Raw genomic sequence first — 27,283 nt, 5'->3', positions numbered from 1 at the left:
GAACTGTGGGGTACCTATGGTGTGAAGTCTTGATTTCATAGAGAATGTGTAGGATAGCTTGAGGTGATACTCAGGGCTTTAGGATTAAGGAGTGGGAATGGAATAGTCTGTATCCCTGAGCCTAAGATAGAGGTTGAAGCCCATAAGAATTTCATCCCAAATTGCATTCACTAAGTTTGGATGGAGAGGTCAGAGTCCATATGTACCTTTCTTCACCTAGGTGACTCCTTATCAGGATTATGCATGTTAGTATCAATCAGCTTGTTTTCCAAGCTGTTAACTGTATTTATATTTTCAAAATGAAAGCTTTTCAGCACTGAAGATTACTTTTCAGTTCTTTTTAAAGTGTTATAACTGCCTTTTTAATTTTAAATAGTTCTAGTTCTTGGAAACCAGCATTTTATATTGCCAGTAAGAATTTAAGATAATTAGATCAATAGAGCTAACCAGTATTGATATCATTTTGAAGTAGTAATAGATTTGATAACAGATTTTTCCAGATTGAAATGTTCATGCAGAAGCATACTTTATTTTCTCAAATTCTCCTTAATTTCATCTTTAGAGAATACTCTGCCTTCTGAGTGGCATGCTAGTAAAGATGTGGCTAGCAACAGACATTCTTGTGTCATCTTTATGGGAAATAGGGAATCATTGTAAAAGTCATCAATTATTATTTGTTTAAGCATTTTTATTTTTGATGAGCCTAAAAATTGCATGAGATATACTTGCTTTTCCTCAGAAAATCAGCCTTAATTTAGCTGTTTATTTTACTAGTGTATAGTCCAACATGATAGGAATTCATTCTTACTCTGTGAAAAATAGCTTACCCCTAAGGCTTACTTCGGAGAAGGCAATGGGACCCCACTCCAGTACTCTTGCCTGGAAAATCCTATGGACGGAGGAGCCTGGTAGGCTGCAGTCCATGGGGTTGCTGAGGGTCGGATACGACTGAGTGACTTGACTTTCACTTTTCACTTTCATGCATTGGAGAAGGAAATGGCAACCCACTCCAGTGTTCTTGCCTGGAGAATCCCAGGGACGGGGGAGCCTGGTGGGCTGCCGTCTATGGGGTCGCACAGAGTCGGACACAACTGAAGTGACTTAGCAGCAAGGGTTACTTATATGCCACACATTGTGTTAGGTACCATTATCTAATTTAAGCTCCTAGGTGGTCTCTTCCTCTTGACTTTGTTCTCTTACAGTATATTCTTAATATAACAGCTAGAGGGATGGTGTTAAATCAGAGATGCTGTTAAAGTCAGATCACGTCATGCTTAGAACTCTATAGTGGCTTCCTTTTTTTGCAGAATAAAATCTTTATAGTGGCCTATAAGGTTCTATATGATCTGATCCCCTCTTAGTTCTCTGACTTCATCTTTTACCACTTACCCCATTCTCTGCTCCATTTCCTTAGCTTCCTTGCTTTTCCTTTATCAAGGCTTCCCTGATTGCTCACATGGTAAAGAATCTGCCTCCAATGCAGGAAACCTGGGTTTGATCCCTGGGTTGGGAAGATCCCCTGGAGAAAGCAATGGCAACCCACTCCAATATTTTTGCCTGGAGAATTCCATGGACAGAGGAGCCTGGTGGGCTATAGTACATAGGGTTGCAAAGAGTTGGGCACGACTGAGCGACTAACACTTTCACACTTTGTAAGTCCAAGGTTTTCAGCTTAAATATCTACCAGTCATTGAAATAGAAAAATCTGGAGGGACTTTGGTTTTTGAAGGCAAGATGAAGTCTGAGGTGGGGACAAGATATCCAGATGGTATTGTCCAGTAGGCAATGGGAGATGCATAACTGCATCCTATGAAAATGGTTAGGACTGGAACTGTAATCCTTTTTTGTTTTTTTTTAAACCTATGGGGTAACATACATATAGAAAAATGCACATATCATAAATACAGAACTGTTGAATTTTTACAAAATGAATGTACCCTTGATGTAGCACCTAAATCAAGAAAGAATTATTACCATCATTCTTGAAGGCCCCTGGTGATGAACTATAATGTTTTAATTGGCATTTGTTCTGTGTCTTCTTTGATTGTAAACACTTTGAGACAAGGACCATACCTGTTTCACATATCATGGTAGTTTAGTAAGGTGATTTTTGTTGATGATTGCTCAGAGGAGTCTTACTTTCATTAGTCATCCCAGGGTGAGGAAAGTGTTTTCTCTAGGACTGTACTCATAGGACTTTCTGTTGATTCCAGCCAGTCTTTGTTGTTTTCCATGTCTCTGAACTCCTACAGTATTAAATGTCTACACTTCATTTAATACTTCATTTGTGCTATCCGTGGTTCTTTAGTTTTTACCATGTGTTCAGTTCATATCTCTATTAGAAAATAAGTTCCTTGAGGTTGGGAGCCTTGTCATATACTCCTCCCTCCCTCCTTCTGTCCTTAAAATAGGATTTACTGTGGCTCTGATTGTACACATGTGAGGTGTGCCTGGCCAGGCCAGCCTGGCTCACATGGCTTGTATAATACATACATCTCTGGGGCCTGCTCTCTGTAACTGGGAAGTGCCCACCCCAAGGGTTCAGTCCAGCTTCACAAGGTCTTTGGCCACCTTTTTCTCAGTGTGGTTGGCCTCCACCTCCTGCTGATACTCCTTGTGATTCTTCTAGGCTAGCTCAGTCTTTGCCTATCGGCTCTCAGTCTCTAGGTCCTCCCAGTTGTCATCAATACCAAGAGTCTGGTCTTGGCTGGGCACCAGCTCTTGATGTGCTGACAGGGCAGCAAAGGGATCACCTTTGTCTCTAAGCTCTGGTCTACCCCAGTTATACTCACTGGCCAGCTGTGCATCCTCAGGGACAGCTCTGGGAGATGTGCTCCTGCCAACTTTGCTCCCATGAGCCCTCAGCTTCCCAACTGTTTCAGTCTGACTCTGGGGATCTGTGGCTGGATTGTTGCTCTGCCCAGCCCAGGCAGAGTACTGTACTGTACTTGGTACTCAGTACTGTATCAGTCTTGCTTGGTCGACACACATTTGATCTCCTACTCGAAGCCGCCCCAGGCTTCGTCCTCCCAGCACTGCTGTCCTCTTCTGTATCCTTGCCCTCCTCTTTTGTGTCTCCCAGTGGCCTGAGGTCGTGGGTATGGCAGGCACGGGGTGGGGTCTGGGGCAGGATGTCCCTCAGGCACAAGTCTCTGGGGGAGGTTGGTCTTGGCTTAAGCCATGGGGTATGCGTAGATCAGTATAGAAGTGAGCGACGTGACTCCTGTCATGGCCCAGCCTGTCCAGCTGGCTATGTGAGAAATCCACTTTGGCCAGCTGTGTGGGGTCCTCTGACACAGATTCCAGTTTGGACAGGCAGCTTTGAATGGCCTTGAAGGCCTCATCCTGCGTGGATTTCTCAGAACCCACAGTGAAGCTGCAGAGCACAGGCAGGGAGGATCTTGTGGGCTTAATTGTTCATCGAGTGAAAGTTATGGGTGGCAGTGAAGCCCAAAACACCTGTGACCTGAGATGATGCAAATAGGTCCTTAGTGGCCACCTAGAGGCAGAGGTGAGGCCCCTGTGTCTTGTGCTGGTATTGAAATAGGAGCTGATTTTGCCCAGGCAGATGGTGTTGCAGCTGATGGGGCCCTGTTTGTCCTTGGCCTGCAGCTGCGCAAAGAGCTTCATCAGCTCCACAGTGAGGTTGTCCTTGTTCAGCTTTGGGGCCAGGAGCAGCATGGACTTGACCATCTGCTCCTAGGGATCATGGAGAGTCTATTCCTACAAGGTTGCCACGTAGAAGTATCATAACCAGGGAGAAGCAAACATGCTGTGTCTTATTTCAGGGACTGTTCCTTTCGTTGAAAATGATTTTTAAAAAAATTTATTTTACTTTGTTGTTGTGTGCAGACTTTCTCTAGTTGCAGCGAGCAGGGGCTACTCTTTGTTGCGGTGTGATTGCAGAGGCTTCACTGCCCCACCGGCTGCACCGCCACCACTGGCTTCTCATCGCAGTGGCTTCTCTTGTTGCAGAGCTCAGGCTCTAGGTGCGAGGGCCTCAGTAGTTGCAGCTCATAGGCTTAGTTACTCTGTGGCATGTGGAATCTTCCTGGGCCAGAGATCAAACCTATGTCCCCTGCATTGGCAGGTGGATTCCCATCCACCATACCACCAGGGAAGTGCTTCACTAAAAGTGGCTTATCAAATGTATAATTAAATGCAATTTAGCTTTTATGAGATTTTCTACATTCGTTTTTTTTTTTTTTTTAATTCTTCATCGGAGAGTTCCCTGGTGGTCTAGTGGTTAGGAGTTCAGGCTTTCACTGCCATGGCCTGGGTTCAGTCACTGGTATGGGGACTGAGATCCTGCAAGCTGTGTGGTGGACCAAAAAAAGAGTGTTTCAGACAGGGTTGCTGATAAAAATTTTAGTGCATAAAACCTTTTCTAAATTTCAGGTTGTTTCCCTAAAAGCAATACTTAAGATACATCTTTCTGAGGCAGAGGCGATGAACATTTAAAAGCTATTGATTATAAAAGCTACACATGTTCATTTTAGAACATATGAAGAATACAGAAATAGATGATAATTAAAGTCAGCTGTAATCTTGCAATGCTGTGATAACCAGTGCTTTAACATTTTGGTGAATTCCTTTCTAGAGATATCTATCTATCTGTGTATCTTATGCATTTAAAAAACCAATTGGAGTGGGTAGTGGGTCTTTTCCAAAGAGATTATACTGTTTTATAAATATTTCCATAGGCAAAGTATGCTAATTTTCTGCACACTTGACAGGATTAGGGATGCATTCATTCATCATTCACTGACTAAATGAATGCTTGTTTAGAGTGAAACTCTCATGGGATCACACAGAGGCCAGGCCTGAGAGACTAACACTTTCATTTTCATTTGTCTCCATACCTACAGTTAATCTCCTATCATTTTTTTCCTTGAATTTAATTAGGTTTTTGACCCATTAGTCCTCTAGAATTATACCTGTGACTGTCTGTCTCCACATTGTTAGTCTAGTGGTCATTCCTCATTTCACATGATCTGTCAGCAGTTTTGCCACAGTTGATTACTTCCCTGTTCTTGAAACCATTTTTCCATTTGCTTCCAGGACATCACATTCTCCTAGTTCTCTTCCTATATCAGGGTCTGTCCTCCTTGGTGTTTCCTAGTTCCTCCTAATCTTCCTACCTCTCGGTGTTAGAATGCTCCAGGGCTCATATCTTGGTCATTCCCTTTAAAAAAAACTTTGTGGGAGTTCCGTGGTGGCTTTAGGATTCCAGGCTTTTATTGCCATAGCCTGGATTCAGTCAGGAAACTGAATACTACAAGTCCTGTGGCACAGCCAAAAAACCCAACTTTATTTCCTGGTCTCATTTAGTCTCTTACACTGCTGCTGCTGCTAAGTCGCTGCAGTCGTGTCCATCTCTGTGCGACCCCATAGACGGCAGCCCACCAGGCTCCTCCATCCATGGGATTTTCCAGGCAAGAACACTGGAGTGGGGTGCCATCGCCTTCTCCGAGTCTCTTACACTGATGACTTCCAAATTTATAGGTCTAGCTTTTGCCTTTTCTCTGAAATATACACTCATATTCAGTTGTCTACCCAACTGTTAGATATCTAACAGGATTTCAAACTTGACCTGCCCAAAACTGAGCCCTGATCTCCTACTGCCCCCAAATCTCCAACTCCCCTGTCTGCGCTCACCTTCCTCCCAGGAGTGAGCAGTTGTATAGTGGTTATGTTGTGGTTGTCTTGCCTTGGCTTCCTTAATTGCCTATGTGATTAGCTGTAGAAGTGGCTCAGAATCAGACAACAGTTAGGCCTTGGGTTTTGGCATACTCAGCAAAGATGAGTGGAGATACTTAGGGACTTTGGTGGACATTAAGAATCCTCCTCCCTCATTAAACTCTCTGACTTCATTTTCTATTATTGTTCCTCTATATCCCTTCTCTTCAGTCCTAATGTCTCCTTGCTATCCCTTTATCCCCCAAACTCCCCGGGAAAGCTCCTGTCTGAGGACCTTCTCCTTTTGCCCTCAATCTTTCCCAGCATCAGGGTCTTTTCCAGTGAATTGGCTCTTTGAATCAGGGGCCAAAGTATTGAAGTTTCAGCATCAGTCCTTCTAATGAATATTCAGGGTTGATTTCCTTTAGGATTCACCTGTTTGATCTCCTTGCAGTCCAAGGGACTCCCAATAGTTTTCTCCAGCATCACAATTCAAAAGCATCAATTATTAGGTGCTCAGCCTTCTTTATGGTCCAACTCACGTCTGTACATGACTACTGGAAAAACCATAGCTTTCTCTTGTGGCTCAGTTGGTAAAGAATCCACCTGCAATGCGGGAGACCTGGGTTTGATCCCTGGGTTGGGAAGATCTCCTGGAGAAGGGAAAGGCTACCCACTCCTGTTTTCTGGCCTAGAGAATTCCATGGACTATAGAGTCTATGGGGTCACAAAGAGTCGGACACGACTGAGTGACTTTCACTTTGACTAGCCGGACTTTTATTGGCAAAGTTCCTGCTTTTTGATACTCTGTCTAGGTTTGTCATAGCTTTCCTTCAAAGGAGCAGTTCAGTTCAGCTGAGTTGCTCAGTCGTGTCTGACTCTTGGCGACTCAATGGATTGCAGCACGCCAGGCCTCCCTATTCATCACCAACTCCTGCAGTTTACTCAAACTCATGTCCATTGTGTTGGTGATACCATCCATCTCATCCTCTGTCATCCCCTTCTCCTCCCGCCTTCAATCTTTCCCAGCATAAGGGTCGAAAACAAAGACTGTGTAGAGACCATAGAGTTTAGGAAATCATAGGCATATGGTTCGTTCCTTAGGACTTGGGAATGGAAGAGACCTCACAAAGTGTGTTTAGCTGAAGAGATAAAAGGAGAGGGGGAATGCTGCAGAGGATCAACATGTAGGTAATTTGCAAAAGATGAGAATTAAGTAAAGGAGATTAAGAAGGAAGTCAATGGTAGAAGAATAAGGAGAGGGGGACACAGTAGAGCCCAGGGGTGAAGCAAGTTTTAGGAAGGGTTAAGTGGTCAGTGGTGTCAGATACCTTAGGTTAAAAGCCAAAAACTGAAGGATAAGAACTGAAGAGTGGTTATTGAGTTTGGCCACTAGGAATTCATTGGTGACCTTTAATAAGAAACGTTTTAGTGGAGTGATGAAAGTGTAGTACAGGTGCCTTCAGTTGTAGACTCTAAATGTTTATTAGTGAAAGGATGAGGGAAAGTGGGTCACAGCTTGTGGGACAAATAGAGTTGAGAGAAAAAAGATTTTTTTTTTTAAGAAGGGAAGACTTGAACATATTTATAGAATGAGGAGATGGAGTTAGAGGAAAGGCAGATATTGTGGGTGAGAAAAAGGAGTTAACTGAAGATTCTACAGAAGGTTGGGGGTTTTAGTCTTAAGAGTTTCAGTGGGGATTAGTTTTAGAAAGAAGAAATACATTTTCCTTTATGATGGATAGGAAGGAGATAAGAATGGTTGAAGACAAAGGAGTAGGAGAGAGAGAGAGAAAATTTGTAGGCGATGGTACCTGATCGTCGCTTTTAGCTATGGGATTTATAATGAGAACAGCTTAGGTTTTTCATGATGTAAAAGAGCATAAATGCTTACCTTGCTTGTTTCATAGACTTGGTGTGAGTTAAAAATGAAATGAATATATGTTAAAATGCTTTAGAAACTTAAAATGCTGTACAAATCTGTAGCCTATTGTTAGTAGTCAAGTGTTGGAGAAAGCCATTTGCTTTGTATAGACTATATAGTTTACTATATCAAAATACTCCAGATAGCAAGAAGGTATAGAGGATTCTGGTGTGTTTGGACCATAATGTTTGGTTCCTGTGTCTTTATCTTGTAAAGAAACCTTTCCAAATATAAATCAGGCATGCATTTTATTAAGTACTGCTGCTGACATTAGCACCTGAAATCATTTAAAATGCTGACAGTGGGAATAATTAAGGGAAAATGTGTGGGAAGAGATCTGCTTAGAAACAAAGTGAATTTTCTGTAGTTTAAGTTTGGCTTGAGATGGCAGTAATTCTACATTCTCATGTGTATCTTCAGCTAGTTCACTTCTCATAACTTTTGAAAAACTAAACTTCAAGTTTATTTATGAATTTTTAATAATTTAGTGCTGCAGACTGATGAATGTTTAGCTCTTTTCTTTTCCATGTGTCCTCATGACACATAGGCATAGTCCTTTTTAAAATCATGTATAGGGAGTTTATCATATGGTACTTAGTAAAAAAAAAAATACAAAAGTTTTTCTTTTTGTAAAAAAAAAAGTGTTTTCTTAGCACTCTAGATTCTTTTAGAATTTTCATTACTTTGCCCTTGCTTATCATCAGTCCTAGTTTTCTGTTTATGATTTATGGTGTTGAGGACGACTGGAGAAAATCATGTAATTGAACTAATTGTTTCATTACTCATACATGCTGCTTAGTCTAATTTGGTCCTTGAGTTTTGGTTAATTACCATGAATGTTTCATGGGCTATTGACTCATACTCATTCTCTCTAGAGAAGTGCATGATGATGTTTCATTTTGTACCCTTATGCATTTATTCAAATATATTTGAGTGTATGCTGTGTGCTGGCCAGCGTGTTAAAGAGTAGAAAAATTCAGGAGGGAGACAGTAACAGTGTCAAATACAGTACATTGGTATATAAGAAAAAAAAAAAAAAAGACAGGAAATATACTCATTTGGTGACTAAGAAGTCATGGTGACCTTAAAAGCAGTTTCAGTAGGGGGCTAAGGGTGGAATCCCCCTCACAGTTGGTGGAAGAGTAAATGGCAGGTGATAAAAGAGGCGGGGAAGAAGAGGATAGAGAGAGGCAAAGGGGAAGGAGCAAGAGGTTGTGGACCTGGAACTGTGGTGTTGTGGTCAGGTTCAGAGAATGGGTACAAATCTGAAGTTGCTGCTGAGATATTTAAACGTCCAACCATAGGCTCTGGGTTGGAGGAATCAGGATTTGAGGGACAAGAGGTTTCTGTAAAGTAAGTAAATTAAATAGAGTAAGTAAAGTCTGAGTAAGATTTTTGTGAGCTCTTGGAGTAATCGAGGGAGAGCAGTTTCAAATGATGGTGTGATTCAGGATAAAGAGCTGAAAATAGATGGTTAATATAGAGTTGAGCTAAGAATCCTTGGAACTGAAGAGGTCTGTGCATTCTAGTGGACATTAATTGGATGGATAATCTTCATGGACACTGAAATCTCCCAAAATTGTAATAGGAAACTTAGTAGAGAAGATTACTTGGAACTGGGCTCCTACGTTTTCAGTGAAGGAGGTATAACTAAGGGATCAGAAGATGCTAGTGATGAGGAGAAGATATATCTTGAATGTGGGGCCATGACGGAGGGTGATCATGATCTGGAAGCTTCAGTAGAAAGGCAAGTGAATGGCAATCACTTCTGGCTGTGTGGAGATACAGATCACAGTGAAAAGAGAGAACTGTGAGAAAATCTTTATATTCCATTTATAGTTATCATAAAATATTGACTTTATTCCCTGTGCCATACCATATATCCTTCTAGTTTAATTATTTTATACATAGTAGTTTATACCTCTTAATTCTCAACCCCTACTTTATTCCTTCACATAGATAAGCACTAGTTTGTGCTCTGTATCTATGAGACTGTTTTTTTTTTGTTGTTGTTGTTGTTATATTCACTAGTTTTATTTTTTAGATTCCACATATAAGTGAATATAAGTATTTGTCTTTCTGTGTCTGATTTACTTAGCATAATCCTCTCCAAAGTCCATCAATATTGCTGTAAATGGCAAAGTTTCATTCTTTTTTTATGGCTGAGTAGTATTGTGTGTATGTGTGTGTGTATAACTTTTTCAGCATGTATGTATGTGTGTGTTTGTGTGAAGATATATCACATCTTCTTTATCCATTCATTCCATATTTTGGCAATTGTTAATAATGCTGCTGTGAACATGGGGGTGCATGTTATCTTTTTGAATTAGTGTCGTTTTGTTTTTTTTTTTGTTTTTGGATATATTCCCAGGAGTGGAATTGCTGGGTCATATGAAAGTTCTGTTTTTTAAATTATTTGAGGAACTTGCATTATCAAGTCTGTGTGTGCGTGCATGTATAGTTGCTCAGTCATGTATGACTCTGTGATCCCATGGACTGTGTCCCGCCAGGTTCCTCTGTCCATGGGCTTTCCCAAGCAAGAATACCAGAGTGGGTTGCCATTTCCTTCTCTAGGGGATCTTCCCGACCCAGAGATTGAACCCACATCTCTTGTGTCTCCTAATTGCAAGCAGATTCTTTACCACTGCACCACCTGGGAAGCCCCTATGGGGTCTGTAGGAAAAGCTAATTTACAAGGCTATTCACTGTTCATTAATAGTTGTTTAGGGCAGTTCTTCTCATTCACAAAAATTTTAGCTCAGAAAATTACAGTAAAATGTTACCACTGCTAAGCCTACTACTTAGTGGTAGGGCAAATCAGGATATTCGTCTTCTATTTCTGACAAAAATTCCTGAACTCAAAGATAGTAAAGTCCATGAGAGGGAAGTTAATCACTGACACTACTAGTTGAATAAAATAAGATATTCAGTTATTTTCTGCAAAGTACCTTCTCATGAATAATGCAGTGAATAACTATAGGCTTTAAACTTCCTAAATTTTCATAAACTTTGTAAATTTGTCCAATTAAGCCCTTTTCTGCCCACGTGTATTTTTACCCTATTGGTTGTAATGCATCCTAGCAGATTCTACTTCAGTTCCGTTCAGTCGCTCAGTCGTGTCTGACTCTTTGCGACCCCATGAATCGCAGCACGCCAGGCCTCCCTGTCCATCACCAACTCCTGGAGTTCACTCAGACTCAGGTCCATTGAGTCGGTGATGCCATCCAGCCATCTCATCCTCTGTCGTCCTCTTTTCCTCCTGCCCCCAATCCCTCCCAGCATCAGTCTTTTCCAATGAGTCAACTCTTCGCATGAGGTGGCCAAAGTACTGGAGTTTCAGCTTTAGCATCATTCCTTCCAAAGAACACCCAGGGCTGATCTCCTTTAGAATGGACTGGTTGGATCTCCTTGCAGTCCAAGGGACTCTCAAGAGTCTTCTCCAACACCACAGTTCAAATGCATCTATTCTTTGGTGTTCAGCTTTCTTCACAGTCCAGCTCTCACATCCATACATGACCACAGGAAAAACCATAGCCTTGACTAGACGGACCTTTGTTGGCAAAGTAATGTCTCTCCTTTTCAATATGCTGTCTAGGTTGGTCATAATTTTCCTTCCAAGGAGTAAGTCGGAGAAGGCAATGGCACCCCACTCTAGTACTTTTGCCTAGAAAACCCCATGGACGGAGAAGCCTGGTAGGCTGCAGTCCATGGGGTCCCTAAGAGTCGGACACGGACATGGCTGAGCAACTTCACTTTCACTTTTCACTTTCATGCATTGGAGAAGGAAATGGCAACCCACTCCAGTGTTCTTGCCTGGAGAATCCCAGGGACGGGAAGCCTGGTGGGCTGCCGGCTATGGGGTCGCACAGAGTCGGACACGACTGAAGCGACTTAGCAGCAGCAGCAAGGAGTAAGTGTCTTTTAATTTCATGGCTGCAGTCACCATCTGCAGTGATTTTGGAGCCCCCAAAAATAAAGTCTGACACTGTTTCCACTGTTTCCCCATCTATTTGGCATGAAGTGATGGGACCAGATGCCATGATCTTAGTTTTGTGAATGTTGAGCTTTAAGCCAACCTTTTCACTCTCCTCTTTCACTTTCATTAAGAGGCTTTTTAGGTCCTCTTCACTTTCTGCCATAAGGGTGGTGTCATCTGCATATCTGAGGTTATTGATATATTTCTCACAGCAAGCTTGATTCCAGCTGTGCTTCTTCCAGCCCAGTGTTTCTCATGATGTACTCTGCATAGAAGTTAAATAAGCAGGGTGACAATATACAGCCTCAACGTACTCCTTTCCTATTTGAAACCAGTCTGTTGTTCCATGTCCAGTTCTAACTTGCTTCCTGACCTGCATATAGGTTTCTCAAGAGGCAGGTCAGGTGGTCTGGTATTCCCATCTCTTTCAGAATTTTCCACAGTTTATCGTGATCCACAGAGTCAAAGGCTTTGGCATAGTCAATAAGGCAGAAATAGATGTTTTTCTGGAACTCTCTTGCTTTTTCCATGATCCAGCGGATGTTGGCAATTTGATCTCTGGTTCCTCTGCCTTTTCTAAAACCAGCTCGAACATCTGGAAGTTCACGGTTCACGTATTGCTGAAGCCTGGCTTGGAGAATTTTGAGCATTACTTTACTAGCGTGTGAGATGAGTGCAATTGTGCGGTAGTCTGAGCATTCTTTGGCATTGCCTTTCTTTGGGATTGGAATGAAAAACTGACCTTTTCCAGTCCTGTGGCCACTGCTGAGTTTCCCAAATTTGCTGGCATATTGAGTGCAGCACTTTCACAGCAGCATCTTCCAGGATTTGAAATAGCTCAACTGGAATTCCATCACCTCCACTAGCTTTGTTTGTAGTGATGTTTTCTAAGGCCCACTTGACTTCCTATTCCAGGATGTCTGGCTCTAGGTGGGTGATCACACCATCGTCATTATCTTGGTCGTGAAGCTCTTGTTTTGTACAGTTCTTCTGTGTATTCTTGCCACCTCTTCTTAATATCTTCTGCTTCTGTTAGGTCCATACCATTTCTGTCCTTTATCGACCCCATCTTTGCATGAAATGTTCCCTTGGTATCTCTAATTTTCTTGAAGAGATCTCTCGTGTTTCCCATTCTGTTGTTTTCCTCTATTTCTTTGCATTGATCGCTGAGGAGGGCTTTCTTATCTCTTCTTGCTATTTTTTGGAACTCTGCATTCAGATGCTTATACCTTTCCTTTTCTCCTTTGCTTTTCGCTTCTCTTCTTTTCACAGCTATTTGTAAGGCCTCCCCAGACAGCCATTTTGCTTTTTTGCATTTCTTTTCCATGGGGATGGTCTTGATCCCTGTCTCCTATACAATGTCACAAACCTCAGTCCATAGTTCATCAGGCACTCTATCAGATCTAGTCCCTTAAATCTATTTCTCTTCAGGTTGCACTAAATTAGTGTTTGGGAAGTTTCTTTGAAAATATTCTTGTCTATATGCAGATTATTCATACAGGCTAATTATCTGACTCATCAAGAGCCAAGGAAAGGACTCAAAATCATTTGCCTTGATATTGTATGGTTGTTTTTTAATTAATGAATGAAATAGTTTTTTGTTGATGTTGAAATCAAATGTCTTCAGCTCCTTGAACTACTATTTTTGCCAAAAGGTTTATAATCTCAAATTTATTTTCTATAGACACATTTCTTTGACTGCTATAGTTATAAGTTGATTTAATTAACTCACCATTGAAAAGGCTTTCCTTGTGGCTAACAAATGAGCCACTCACAAGCTTATTTTGGTTCCATCCTCATTTTTATTTTTGTGAAGAAAATCAGCTGTGAAGAGATCCTCTTTTTAAGTTTTCTAATTTTTCTGATTGTGTTTTCCCATGAGTTGGAAATACTGTGATGACTGCTTATTCTGGTTCTATTGATGTATTTTGTATTCTTTCAGCACAGCTGTAGTATCATTGCATAATCAACCTAATGCTTTGTTAATCTAGTTTGATAACAAAATTATCTAGACTTCATTGTATCTTAAAAGTATGATATTTGAAGCTCAGTTTTATCTTCTTGTTTTGACTTAGGGTATGCACTAGTAATATAAAATACAACACATACGGATAAATGTAGTGCCTGAAAAGCTGTTGTCATTATTGCTTTATTGTAATTTGTGGTGCTCTGAGCAGCATTGCAAAACCATTAGACTGCCTTATATGATCTCTTAGAAATGCTGAAGTCTTGCATGCTGTCTTAGGGTTTTGCATATTGTCTTACAGTGTTCCTTCATGAACTTCTTAAAAGTCTGTGGTCTTGTAATTAAGAAGTTGAGATCTAAGATGTTCCTGCTGCTGCTAAGTCAACTTCAGTCGTGTCTGACTCTGTGTGACCCCATAGATGGCAGCCCATCAGGCTCCCCCGTCCCTGGGATTCTCCAGGCAAGAACACTGGAGTGGGTTGCCATTTCCTCCTCCAATGCATGAAAGTGAAAAAATGAAAGTGAAGTGGCTCAGTCCTATCCGACTCTTAGGGACCCCATGGACTGCAGCCCACCAGGCTCCTCCACCCATGGGATTTTCCAGGCAAGAGTCCTGGAGTAGGGTGCCATTGCCATGTTCCTGAGCTATGTTTAATTCTACATGTCCAAAATCAATGCTGTTGTCATTGACTCTATCCCACTTTATTCTTATCCCTTTCACTATGCCTCCAAATCCAATCATCTGTCTCTTGTTTATTAATCCATTGATTTTGCAAATATGTGAATGCCTGATTTATATTTAGCACCAGGCCTAAGTATGTAATGATATACAAAGCAAACACAGTTACTCTGTTCTTTTAAAGGTTATTCAGTAGTATAGCAATTTAAAAGTGTGAACTTTGGGTTCAAATTTTTCTCGTTACTGCTTTATGACCTAGAGCAAATTACTTAACCTCTCTGTACCTCAGTTTCATCTTTGAAGTTGAGAGAATTCTTGCTTCATTGGTTATTGGAATTAAATGAGTTAATATACGTAAAATGCTCAGTAAATGTTAGCTTTTATTATTTGTGGAGGAAATAGACATTATATGGTCACAAGTAAGTGATCACACATATTGATAAGTGTTATGAAGTAACAGAACAAGATATTTTGAGAGAATTTAGAGTTGGCAGTAGGGATACCATTGAGATAGTGGCATTTATACAGACTTGAAAGATAAATAAATGTTAACTGAGGGTTTGTGAGGACTAGAAGCATTTCAGGCAAAAAGAAAAGGTGATGCAAAGGCCTCAGAAAGGGTTAGGGTTAGGAGCATTTGATGAACAGAAGGTTGTTTTGTCTGGAGTATGGTATATTATATGGAGACTGCTGCTACTGCTACTGCTAAGTCGCTTCAGTGGTGTCTCTGTGCGACCCCATAGACGGCAGCCCATCAGGCTCCCCCGTCCCTGGGATTCTCCAGGCAAGAACACTGGAGTTGGTTGCCATTTCCTTCTCCAGTGCATGAAAGTGAAAAGTCAAAGTGAAGTCGTTCAGGCGTGTCTGACTCTTAGGAGCCTACCAGGCTCCTCTGTCCATGAGATTTTCCAGGCAAGAGTCCTGAAGTGGGGTCCCATCGCCTTCTCTGTGGGGAGACTGACGTGAATGCAAAGATCTGTAGGTCATATTAAGGAGTTTGGATTTTATTCTGACTGAAATGAAAAGCTAATGGAAGATCATAAATGGCAGAGTTGACATGAACTGATTTATGTTTAGAAAGTGCCGCTTGCTGCTGTGTGGAGAGTAGACTAGGGAAGAGCTAGAATGAGCACCTAGAGATCAGTCTATTGAAAAAAAGAAGCCATTGCAGTGGCTCTGGGAAGAGCTGTTGTTATTTAGGACTAGGGTGGCAGTAGCGGAGGTGGAATGAAATGTGTGGATTTAAAGTGTTTTAAATTGAGTGCCTGTACCACCCTTATGGCAGAAAGTGAAGAAGAAACTAAAAAGCCTCTTGATGAAAGTGAAAGTGGAGAGTGAAAAAGTTGGCTTAGAGCTCAACATTCAGAAAACAAAGATAAAAAAAAAAAAAACAAAGATCATGGCATCCGGTCCCACCACTTCATGGGAAATAGATGGGGAAACAGTGGAAACAGTGTCAGACTTTATTTTTCTGGGCTCCAAAATCACTACAAATGGTGACTGCAGCCATGAAATAAAAAGACGCGTACTCCTTGGAAGGAAAGTTATGACCAACCTAGATAGCATATTCAAAAGCAGAGACATTACTTTGCCAACAAAGGTTCGTCTAGTCAAGGCTATGGTTTTTCCTGTGGTCATGTATGGATGTGAGAGTTGGACTGTGAAGAAGGCTGAGCGCTGAAGAATTGATGCTTTTGAACTGTGGTGTTGGAGAAGACTTGAGAGTCCCTTGGACTGCAAGGAGATCCAACCAGTCCATTCTAAAGGAGATCAGCCCTGGGTGTTTTTTGGAAGGAATGATGCTAAAGCTGAAACTCCAGTACTTTGACTACCTCATGGGAAGAGTTGACTCATTGGAAAAAACTCTGATGTTGGGAGGGATTGGGGGGAGGAGGAGAAGGGGATGACAGAGGATGAGATGGCTGGATGGCATCACTGACTAGATGGACGTGAGTCTGGGTGAACTCCAGGAGTTGGTGATGGACAGGGAGGCCTGGCGTGCTGTGATTCATGGGGTCGCAAAGAGTCGGACACCACTGAGCGACTGATCTGAACTGAACAACTAGGCTTGCCTAGTAGCTCAGATGGTAGGAGCATCCACTTGCAGTGCAGGAGACCCGAGTTCAATCCTTGGGTTGGGAAGATCCCCTGGAGAAGGAAATTGCAACTCACTCCAGTAATCTTGCCTGGAGAATTCCATGGACAGAGGAGCCTGGCTGGCGACAGTCCATGGGGTGGCAAAGAGTTGGACATGACTGGGCGACTAACACACACTCAAAAGTGCTAGGCACTGTAATTGAAACTGAGGGTACAATGTTGAGGTTAAAAAGGATACAATTTCTAATTTAGTCAGTTTGTGGGGGTGGTGGGATAGGGGAAGAAATAAGACAATGAAATAATTATACAATTAAGTATAAAAATTAGAACTGTGTTAAGTTCTAGTAAGGGCAGTTATGTGGTGCTTTTTGAGATCATATCATGATCAGTAAGTCAGGGATGTTGAAACAACAGGAAAATTTGGTGATTGGCTAGACCTTTGGGCAGGTAGGGAAGAGGCAAGTGTCAAGAATTGAGTTTCTGATGTGAGCAAGTATGTAGGTGTATATAGAGAGAAGTCTGATTAGCTTCTAGTCTTGTCATCTTCCACATGGTCTTAACCAGTGGCCAGAAGTAGTTTTCTTAAAATATGTGAATTTGAGTATTTCATATATCTTCTTATAATCCCTTGAATGACAGTTTTTAGGTTCTCAGTTTCTTTAGTAGAGCATTTTAACATTGAATAGCAACAGGCAGAATCCCACATTATACATTTTTGTCTTTTGTTTCTTAAAAGATGAATTTCCACCTCTTATTTGCTAGGTAATATGAAATATGGCCCCTTTGCTTTTTCTAGACCTATAATTCTCCATAGATCACAGACTTTTTTAATTGTAGCCATATTACAGTACTTGTGCCCCCTGAAATGTATTCCCTCTTCTGTCTTTACACAGGCTGCTTTCTGTCTGAAGTACTATTCTTCTGTACCCACTATGCCTGCTGCTCTTTCATACCTTGTTAATTTCTAGTCATTCTTCACTTTTTCTGGGAGTTCTTTTCTAACCTCCGTCGTCTGGTTTTGTTGTTCAGTTGCTCAGTCATGTCCGACTCTTTGTAACCCCATGGACTGCAGCATGCCAGGTTTCCCTGCTTTAACTATCTCCCTGAGTTTGCTCAAACTCAGTGTCCATTGAGTTGATGATGTCATCCAGCCATCTCATCCTCTGTCGGCCCCTTCTCTCCTGCCCTCAACCTTTCCCAGTATTAGGGTCTTTTCCAATAAGTAGTTCTTCGCATCAGGTGGCCAAAGTATGGAGTTTCAGCTTTAACATCAGTCCTTCCAATGAAATATTCAGGACTGATTTCCTTTAGGATTGACTGGTTTGATCTCCTTGCAGTCCAGGGAACTCTCAAGGGTCTTCTCCAGCACCACAGTTCGAAAGCATAATTCTTCTGCACTCAGCCTTCTTTACCGTCTAACTCTCACATCCATACATGACCACTGGAAAAACCATAGCTTTGATTTAGTCTGATTTAGCTATCCTTCATTTGTGCTTCTGTTTTCTCCCTGGACAGAAAGGCATAAAACAATAGCTTTATTTTTTGCTGTCATTATTGATTATCTGATAATTGATTGCAAGCTCTTAAGAGCAGAAATCACGTCTTGTTTTTGTGATCTGTGTATGGTAAATACACAAAAAATGTTTGGAGGAGTTAATGAATTCTATTTTATGTCAGGTACCTTTGCACAAACTATTTTCTAATTAGGATACGTTTCCTCCTTTGCTTTGTCGACTTCTAGACATCCTTTATTTAACCCTAAGTCTTCCATGATACTTCAGTGACAGTTTCTTCATTCCCTGTGCTTCTCTAGTTTTTCTTTTGTACACCCCTGATAAATGTTTGGCAGTACAGAGTAGGGATCTAAATGTTTGAATGAGTGAATCATGAGCATCGTGGAGTTATAGACTGGATAAATATTTCCCCAGTGTCCAATCCATTTCTTGGGGTAGGTTACGTCTACACGGTACTAATTGTACTTGTTGCATTGATCTTCATTATTTTATAAAGACATCCCTATCTCCAAATTCTAAATAGTTTATTGTAGTTCTCTTTACTGACTATATAGCTACTGCCTTCATTGTTTTTCTTTTCTCTCCCATTAATTTTATTTTTCCTTCAGGAACGAGCTCAAAAGTCCTCTCTTCTTTGTAACCTTTTAGAATCCCTAGACTGTGTGCATTCCTATGGTGTTCCTAGAAGGATTTTTCCAAACTGCCAAAAATAACTTTGCAATATTATTATCCTGTCTTTTCATCTAGAACTCCAGGGGACTTATTTTTATTCATTCTTCTATCCCTGGTTCGGTGCCTTGCACATAGTTGGTGCTTAACACATATTTCTTAACCGATTATATTCTTATTTAGAGACTGTTGGGTGGCAATAATCTGGAATGAAAAATATCAGGTCTGTGTGTGATCTCTACAATCTATATATAGATAATTTGGATAATGTACTGTGTTCAGCTTGCTTGAATAATCTTTATATTCTGTATTTCAATACATCCTTTTCCTTTCATTTAATAGGTATTCCCTGCCCTCCAGTGGTTAGATCACAGCTAACATTCTTAGTAAGGGTAAAGATTATACAATCCTTTTTCAATGTTTGTTTTAAAGTTATATTTAAAATCTCAGATTTACTTCTCAGATAAACAAGTTTGTTTTTTTTTTTTTTAACCCCACTGTTTTTCCCTTGGATCATCGAAAAAACAAGAGAGTTCCAGAAAAACATCTATTTTTGTTTTATTGACTATGCCAAAACCTTTTGACTGTGTGGATCACAATAAACTGTGGAAAACTCTGAAAGAGATGGGAATACCAGACCACCTGACCTGCCTCTTGAGAAACCTATATGCAGGTCAGGAAGCAACAATTAGAACTGGCCATGGAACAACAGACTGGTTTCAAATAGGAAAGGAGTACGTCAAGGCTGTATATTGTCACCCTTATTTAACTTCTATGCAGGGTACATAATGAGAAACGCTGGGCTGGAAGAACCACAAGCTGGAATCAAGATTGCTGTGAGAAATATCAATAACCTCAGATATGCAGATGACACCACCCTTATGGCAGAAAGTGAAGAACTAAAGATCCTCTTGATGAAAGTGAAAGAGGAGAGTGAAAGAGTTGGTGCTCAGCATTGAGAACACTAAGATCATGGCATCTAGTTCCATCACTTCATGGCAGATAGATGGGGAAACAGTGTCAGACTTTATATTTTTGGGCTCCAAAATCACTGCAGATGGTGACTGCAGCCATGAAATTAAAAGACACTCCTTGGAAGGAAAGTTATGACCAACTAGACAGCATATTAAAAAGCAGAGACATTAATTTGCTGACAAAGGTCCGTCTAGCCAAGGCTATGGCTTTTCCAGTAGTCATGTACAGATGTGAGAGTTGGACTGTGAAGAAAGCTGAGCACCAAAGAATTGATGCTTTTGAACTGTGGTGTTGGAGAAGACTCTTGAGAGTCCCTTGGACTGCAAGGAGATCCAACCAGTCCATCCTAAAGGAGATCAGTCCTGGGTGTTTATTGGAAGGACTAATGTTGAAGCTGAAACTCCAATCCTTTGGCCACCTGATGCGAAGAATTGACTCATTTGAAAAGACCCTGATGCTGGCAAAGGTTGAGGGCAGGAGTAGAAGGGGATGACAGAGGATTCGATGGTTGGATGGCATCACTGACTCAATGGACATGAGTTTGGGTGGACTCCGGGAGTTGGTGATGAACAGGGAGGCCTGGTGTGCTGCAATCCATGGGGTCGCAGAGAGTCGGACATGACTGAGCAACTGAACTGTTTTTCCCTTATGTCTGATAATGCTTGAAGTGTAGCTTGACCTACCTCTTCTTTTGTTACCATGAGCCACTATGTATCCCACAGTGTTTCTTAAGTATGCATTGATTGACTGGGTGGCTCACTCAGTCTGACCTTGGTGCTTGGTTTCACTGCATTGTTCTCACATATCTCTATCAAGGGTGTAGGATCTTGCCACAGTGGTAAAGGTATCTTGTTTTCAGTAATACTCTCTGCACCCCACTAACACCTACACTCAGAGTAGCCTGCTAATCATGTGCTTGTCCTTTAGTCTGGATTGGGGTGTCTCCTGGCTCTAACATCTTCTTCCCTTCCACTGTTTCTGATGAGGAAAGGCTGACTCTTGACTTCTTGGCAAGGTGATTTATTAACCTGGCCCAGGCCTCTTTTATGTTATTTTTTTCCCCAGAAGACCAAATCTTAGCTATCCAGGGAGCTTGGTGTATGGCTAGCAGTCATTTCTAAACACCTGCTGCAAATTTTCAGTGGTATATCATGAAATAAGGACAGTGGAGTACATTTTTTTCTATCTAAATGTATTAAAAATAAATGACTATTATTCCTCATGAGATACGGTCTCCTTGATTTTTGGTCTTAAAATACCCATTATTTTCGGAATTCCCTGGCAGTCCAGTGGTTAGGACTCTGCACTTCCATTACAGGAGGCCCAGGTTTAATCACTGGTTGGGAAACTAAGATCCCACAAGCCATGAGGAATGGCCCCCTGCAAAAAATAAAAAAAGTCCATTCTTTAAGAAAGAATGGTTAATAGTAGGTGGTATACTTTGTAAGATAAAAATCTGCTTACCTTGTGATAGTCATTTAAATCTTTTGGGGAAATTTTACTGTTTTGTGGTGTACTAGTAGTCTCGGACGGAGAAGGCAATGGCACCCCACTCCAGTACTCTTGCCTGGAAAATCCCATGGACGGAGAAGACTGGTAGGCTGCAGTCCACGGGGTTGCGAAGAGTTGGACACGACTGAGCGACTTCACTTTCACTTTTCACTTTCATGCATTGGAGAAGGAAATGGTAACTCACTACAGTGTTCTTGCCTGGAGAATCCCAGGGACGGGGGAGCCTGGTGGGCTGCCGTCTGTGGGGTCACACACAGTCGGACACGACTGAAGTGACTTAGCAGCAGCAGCAGCAGTAATCTCGGAACCACTATGTTGATCACCATAGCTCATTTCCATGAGGCAGTGTGCCCTTCTTGCAAAGTAAGCATGATTTCTTTCGTATGCATTTGCAGACAAATTTTCAGTGTATTTTTCTGTCATAGATTTCTTGATTTTTGCTTGATTCCAGTCTTGCAGTTTACTGTCTCTCAGTCATCTTCTTTGGCCAGTAGTTCTAGTTTTTGTTTTTGTATGCTCCCATGTGTGTTTTAAATCCCTGTGCTGCTGTAGGCTATAAACTTTTTCCTGTTCTTCTTTTTATGCTTTACTGGATAAGATGTTTCTTCTGAGGGCTCAATACTACATTGAAAATATTTATTGTTTACTTTTCTTTTAGACCTATTCTGTTTTTGCTTTGTAATCCTTCTGAAACTAGTTTTCTTTTTTTCTTTTTCTTTTTTTTTGAAACTAGTTTTCTGAACTTCATTTATTTTTTACTGATTTCTGACATCTCCCTCTTTAAATATTACTAAAGCAAATTCACTGTTATCCTTTCATCTTGAAGATATTTACTGATTTTTTGGTATATGCAGATGGCAGTCTCTGTTATGACTTTTGCTTTTGTTACCAGATGATAAATTATGGAATCACAGTATTTCTCCCAATGCAAAGAATCTGCTTGCCTTTGGTGATTTCCCAGGTAATAGTCAATTAAAAGTCATGCATGCAAAGGCAGTCAACAACTAGTTGGATTTTCCTTCAAAACTGTTCTTACCTCTTGAAGCATCTGCCCTGTCAATAATATTTATCCATTCCTCTCAGGAGAAATTAATTTAAGAGTCAGTGGTACTACAACAAAAACTGTACACTTTTGGAAAATGTTGGCCAAAGTAGGATGTTTGTTTGTTACTATTAATGTGAATATGGTTTAAAGTAGTATGATCCTGTTTTCCAAATCCCAAATTTTTACACAGTAATTCAATATTTGATATTTAGACTTGCCTAGAAAACTGGGACCTATAGTTTCATATTCATTTGTTCAACAAATATGTGTCTGGTCTGTTCCAGGGATTGTGCTAGGCGCTAGAATAAAGCAAACAGTCTAGTGGGCAAAACATTCATTAATGCATAATTTAAAAAATAATTACAGTTGTGGCAGGTGTTGTAAGAAATACATGGTAGTGTGAGAGCACAAAATAGGGAGATATCTGATACTGATGGTTAAGGAAAGTTTCTTGAAGAAGGAGATTTAAATCTAGGCATGAAGGATAAGTAGGTTAGGTTTGAGGGATCTGAGAAGATCTTAGGCAAAGGGTAAGAAATATGATTGTGCAGGCTTAAGATATGGGGCAGCAAGAGGAAATGGTGTTTCTTCATGAACTTTGATAACATTCCACCACATTTGTTTCTCTTTTCCATTCTTACTTTTATTAATAGATATTAAGAGATATTTTCTAAAATATGCTTTTAATCATATTACTGTACTGATTAAGAAAGTTATTTTTTTAGGAGTTTTTTTGGTGTGGACCATTTTTAAAAAGTATTTATTGAATTTGTTACAATATTGGTTCTACTTTCTGTTTTGGTTTTGGCTGTGAGGCATGTGGGATCTTAGCTCCCTGACTGGGGATCGAACCTGCACCCCCTGCATTGGAAGGCAAAGTCTTAACCACTGGACCACCGGGGAAGTCCCTGATTAAGAAACTTTTAAAGCTATTCATTGGATAGATTATTAGAGCTGCTTCAGGGCAGGAGTCCTGCCACTTTTAAGACCCGACACTTTTAAGTTATACATGTTGAGCCAGTTGTACTTTATCTGTATGAGTTGGTTTTAGTTGCAATAATAAATAGTAGGCAAAGATGGAGTTGTATATAAGCTGATATGATCCCTTCTTTTTTTTCTGCCTAGCACATAAGTTTTTAGTGAAACGTGGCTAGTAAAAGTTGTTGTTGTTGTTGTTGTTGTTGTTTTTTGGTTAAAAAACAAAAACAAGCCGCTTTTGCGACCTAGTCTGTATGTAGCTCATATTCTAAGAATAGTCTTTATTGTATTGAAATAAGATATTGTACTGTTCATGGAGTTCTCGAGGCAAGAATAGACCTTGGAAAAGACCTTGCTCCTGGGAGGGATTGAGGGCAGGAGAAGAGGGAACGAGAGGATGTGATGGTTGGATGACATCACTGATTGAATGGACATGAGTTTGAGCAAACCCCGGGAGATCCTGAAGGATAGGGAAGCCTGGCGTGGTGCAGTCCATGGGATTGCAAAGAGTTGGATGCGACTTAGCAACTGAACAACAAGAGAGTATAAACGGGATAGCAACCCAGGAGTTATGAGGGGTGGTGCTGGTCTCATCTGAAGAGTGTCATCATTTTCTCTTTTAGTCATTTGAGGGAGGTATGTCTTCAGTAGAAATTGGAACTGGGAAGGTGGGATCTGAATAGACTGGATAAGGAGTATAGTTTGTCTTGCTGGTGGATTCTGTTTAAGTTGTGCCAACTCTTTGGAGTTCTAGTGCAGACATCTTAACAGTACATGAGTTGCCTGTCTTCTCTCCTCAGCATATACAAGGCACTCAAATATTTGTTGAGTAGGAAAAATGTTCATGTAAATTGATAGGGTTTATGTGTTTATAAAGAATCTTGGTTCAAAACTGTACTTTTTAGCCAGATTTAGCATGCATTCTTTATCCCCACCCCCCTAATACTTGGTAAAATCTCTTTGAAAGCCCAGCAAAGGAAATCCAAGGGAAAGCTTTTGTTTCAGGCTAGATGAATAAAGTGAGTTTAGAGCTCATTTCTCTAACTGAAATGAGAGAACTCCAATAGAAAGGAGCAGGATCTCCTGGCACTTGAAGCTCGGCCCCAGTGATTCAACCACTCGGTCCCAATGATTTAAGTGGATTCAACTTAAACAGAATCCACCAGCAAACCAATGTCACGTGGAAACTCCTGGAATATTCCAGAACTGGGCAGAGATGTAGTCACTGAGTGTTCTTCAACTGAACCACTGAGGTCTGCCTGTGAAACTCACAAGCATCAATTCTTGCAGTTAGTTTGGAATTTTAAAAAGTTGGATTATATAAGCCTTTTAAAGGAAGTCATTCTTATATATGCAAAGAATACACCCAAGGATCCCAGTCTGAGAAACACTGCATTAAACACTGAATGTAAACACAGAGGTTACTTGAAGAAGCCAAAAGAAAAAAGTGGTACTAGCATGATACGATGTTGGGCTTCCCTTGTAGCTCATTTGCTAAAGAATCTGCCTGCAGTGCAGGAAACCTGGGTTTGATCCCTGAGTTGGGAAGATCTTCTGGAGAAGGAAATGGCAACCCACTCCAGTATTCTTGCCTGGAGAATCCCATGGACAGAGGAGTCTGGCAGGCTACAGTCCATGGAGTTAGAAGAGTCAGACACGACATAGTGACTAAAGAGAGAGAGAATGATGTTAAATCAAAAACAGGCCACTAAAATGGTGTGGCAATGTTATTTTTAGATTACATATAAAAACATTTTAATAAGTTCTCAGATTCTTGATAGTACATCTCTAGCTCTTTATAGGTTAGGCAGATTCCACTCTGAAAAAATACAAGTAGTCTACCTCTCCCACCAGGAGATCCAGTGCTGAATCTTGAATTTTTTTAAGTGCCTGGCATTTCATAATGTTTTCTTGGTGTAGGGAGAGAGAAGCAAAAGAAAAACTCCATTCTCCCTCACCACCAAGGTGTCCTCACAGATTCTCCAATGTTAACTTGTTCTTCTGGGGATGCATCTCTGGCTAGACATGGTTGTTAACCAGTCATCGTTCATTTAGACTTTAGGATTAGATGCTTAAATAATAAGTCAACACAAATTTTATTTTTGCTTCAGAAAATGCAAATTTTATAAGAGGAAACCTTAGACTTTTGAGAGGAAGGCATTCTTGGATAAGGTGGGAGATTCTGAAAAGGTGGCTTCCAGGAAAGAGGTTCCTGGAGTCAGGGAAGAGGAGGAAGGTGTGGAAAACTTACTTTTCAGTTTTGCCTAGGATCTTGCATATTATTCTTTTGTTGCACTGGTAATGCTGTGGTTGACAGTGCTTGAATGCGGGGCTTCAGAGCAACTTAAGAAGTCCGTCAACGTTAGCCTGCATGTTTTCCATTCCATACTTATTTCAGCAGTTTCTCCTCATGGTGTGGCGTATCCTCTCAGGAAGAGCAGAAGGAAGAGAAAGAAGACCCTTCCTAATATGCCTGGAGTCCAGCACAGATTAATAAGTCTTGTTGGATAAGCCTCTTCTTCTTGGCTGTTTTCTTGTAATCGCCTCTTTCTCCTTCACAGCGTTTTATATTAAGTCACCTAGCCGGTAATAGGTTCTCAGTATTTGCCAATTCTTCTAAGAGAGTGACAGGAAAGTGGAAACATGGACCACAGTTTATGCTCTCTTACTTCCTACTTCTCTTTTGCCTCTTTTCTCCCACTTTAAACGACTGTCTTTTTACTGGATGTTAGCAGAGAAGAAAGAATGGCTTGTAAGGGGGGTAGGTAAGGGGTACGGAAGAAGATATTTTTGATATTTGGTTGGGAGAAATATCATACCATCAAGTTAATTCAGCAGTTGCTTGAAACATCATACTTTTTTGTTTGTGCCTCATAGCTTAAATATCTCGAACAAACAAAAATTAAAAACGCAGGATCAGGGCATTAACCTTGGATAATACACTCTATCGTGCAAAATTCTCATTTTCACGTTTTACTGTTTTTTATCGACATCTTTCTATCAGGTGAGCTAGTAGCAATTCTTCTTCCCTTCTCACTTGGCACTGAGGTTTTCGGACTCCTCCCTACTTTACTAGTGGTCTTCGGTCGTGGATGTTGCTAAATTGATCACCCGTCTCACAGGATCTTTTCTTCAAGGTTTCCCGACGTCGTGGTCCTCTCCAAGACCACAGCACATTGGGGAGGAAGATCTCAGATTCTTTTGACGGGTTAGTAAAGCCTTGGAGGCTGCGGAATCTCACGTGGGTGGGGCTGGGCGCAGCAGGGGCGGGGCCAGCGAGGAGCCCAAGGGAAAAGGTGGCAGGCACAGATGAGAAAACCCGCGGGCAAAGGTTTCACAGTTTTCACGAAGGCTTCGTGTGCGAGGCTGAGGGAATTGGGATGCCTCCCTCCTGCCTCGCCATTCTTGATTCTGGAAGCTTCAGTAGGCTTTTCTCGGTTGGTGGTACCCGGAAAGGCAGCCGCTTCAGCTCCAGGGGCGGGTCCCAAGGGTCTTGTCGCAGCTCCCGGGCCGTTTGGCCTCCTGGCGTTGGGGGAGGGGCGAGGGAGGTGCTGCTCGCGCCTCCTTTTGCGCTTGCGCGACGGGCTCCGAGCGGGTAGGAGCGCGTGCGCGATGACGTGTACGTCCTATGCGCGCGCAGGCTCTTCAGCTGGAGCGGACACACGGTGTGCGAACCGAACAGAATAACCCGCCCCCAGCGGGATGTGAAGGACTCCGGGTGAGGCCGGCCACGCCCCGCACGGTAACTCTCGGGCCCGGGTGGAGGGCGTCTCCTTAGTACTGGCCGGATTGGAGTTTTCCGAGAGTTTGAAGCTCTTGTGTATTTTTTACGGTGTGAGGAGCGTTCCACTGAGCGATCTTCGCACGCCCCGGCCAGGCCGGGCCTTGCGCGGGGCCGCCTTTGGCGCGCGCCTATGGTCTTCTGAGCGAGGCTGCGCATGTCACCTCGCGCGCGTCCCCGGCCTCACTTCCGCGTCGCGCGGCGAACTCGGAACATCGACGCCAGCCAGAGCGGCCACGAGGCGGGCGGGGTGAGAAGCGCCCATGGCGCAGCCCTGCCCTCGCGTGTGTGGGGTGCTGCACCGCATGGTACGATCCGCGTGACGCCTTCCAGCCAGTCGTGGGGCTTTAGGTCGAGAGCCGTGCTTGTGCGCTTTGCCTTTTAGAGCTCAGGTCTCGGCGTTCCAAAACTCCGAAGGAAACGGTGCTGACCTCGCTTTTCTAAGGAGCTGTGTGCAGCATATTGACACCTGTATAAACCTTTGGTCT

The 27,283-nt window shown here is 41.8% G+C and overlaps 1 protein-coding gene and 1 pseudogene across 20 annotated transcripts in view; one reads left to right on the top strand and one right to left on the bottom strand.

The window, feature by feature from the left end:
• Window positions 1–27,283, top strand: part of MGA (MAX dimerization protein MGA) — a 145,854-nt gene that overhangs the window by 21,055 nt on the left and 97,516 nt on the right. For 9 of the 20 annotated variants that reach the window (XM_070378179.1, XM_070378181.1, XM_070378180.1 and 6 more), the window contains exon 1: window positions 26,622–26,756. The exons of 2 other annotated variants lie outside the window; for them this stretch is intronic. The gene's annotated coding sequence lies outside the window, so the exon portion shown is untranslated. Of the gene's footprint in view, window positions 1–25,155; window positions 26,757–26,794; window positions 27,104–27,283 lie in introns of those variants that run through there. 9 more of the 20 variants (XM_070378191.1, XM_070378187.1, XM_070378192.1 and 6 more) reach the window with 3 other exon arrangements.
• Window positions 2,542–26,954, bottom strand: LOC102266878 (N-terminal kinase-like protein; annotated as a pseudogene).

The sequence above is a fragment of the Bos mutus genome, chromosome 10 (genome assembly GCF_027580195.1).
Source record: "Bos mutus isolate GX-2022 chromosome 10, NWIPB_WYAK_1.1, whole genome shotgun sequence".
In the NCBI taxonomy this organism is placed as follows: Eukaryota; Metazoa; Chordata; class Mammalia; order Artiodactyla; family Bovidae; genus Bos; species Bos mutus.
This window is presented reverse-complemented; position numbering and strand designations above follow the sequence as displayed.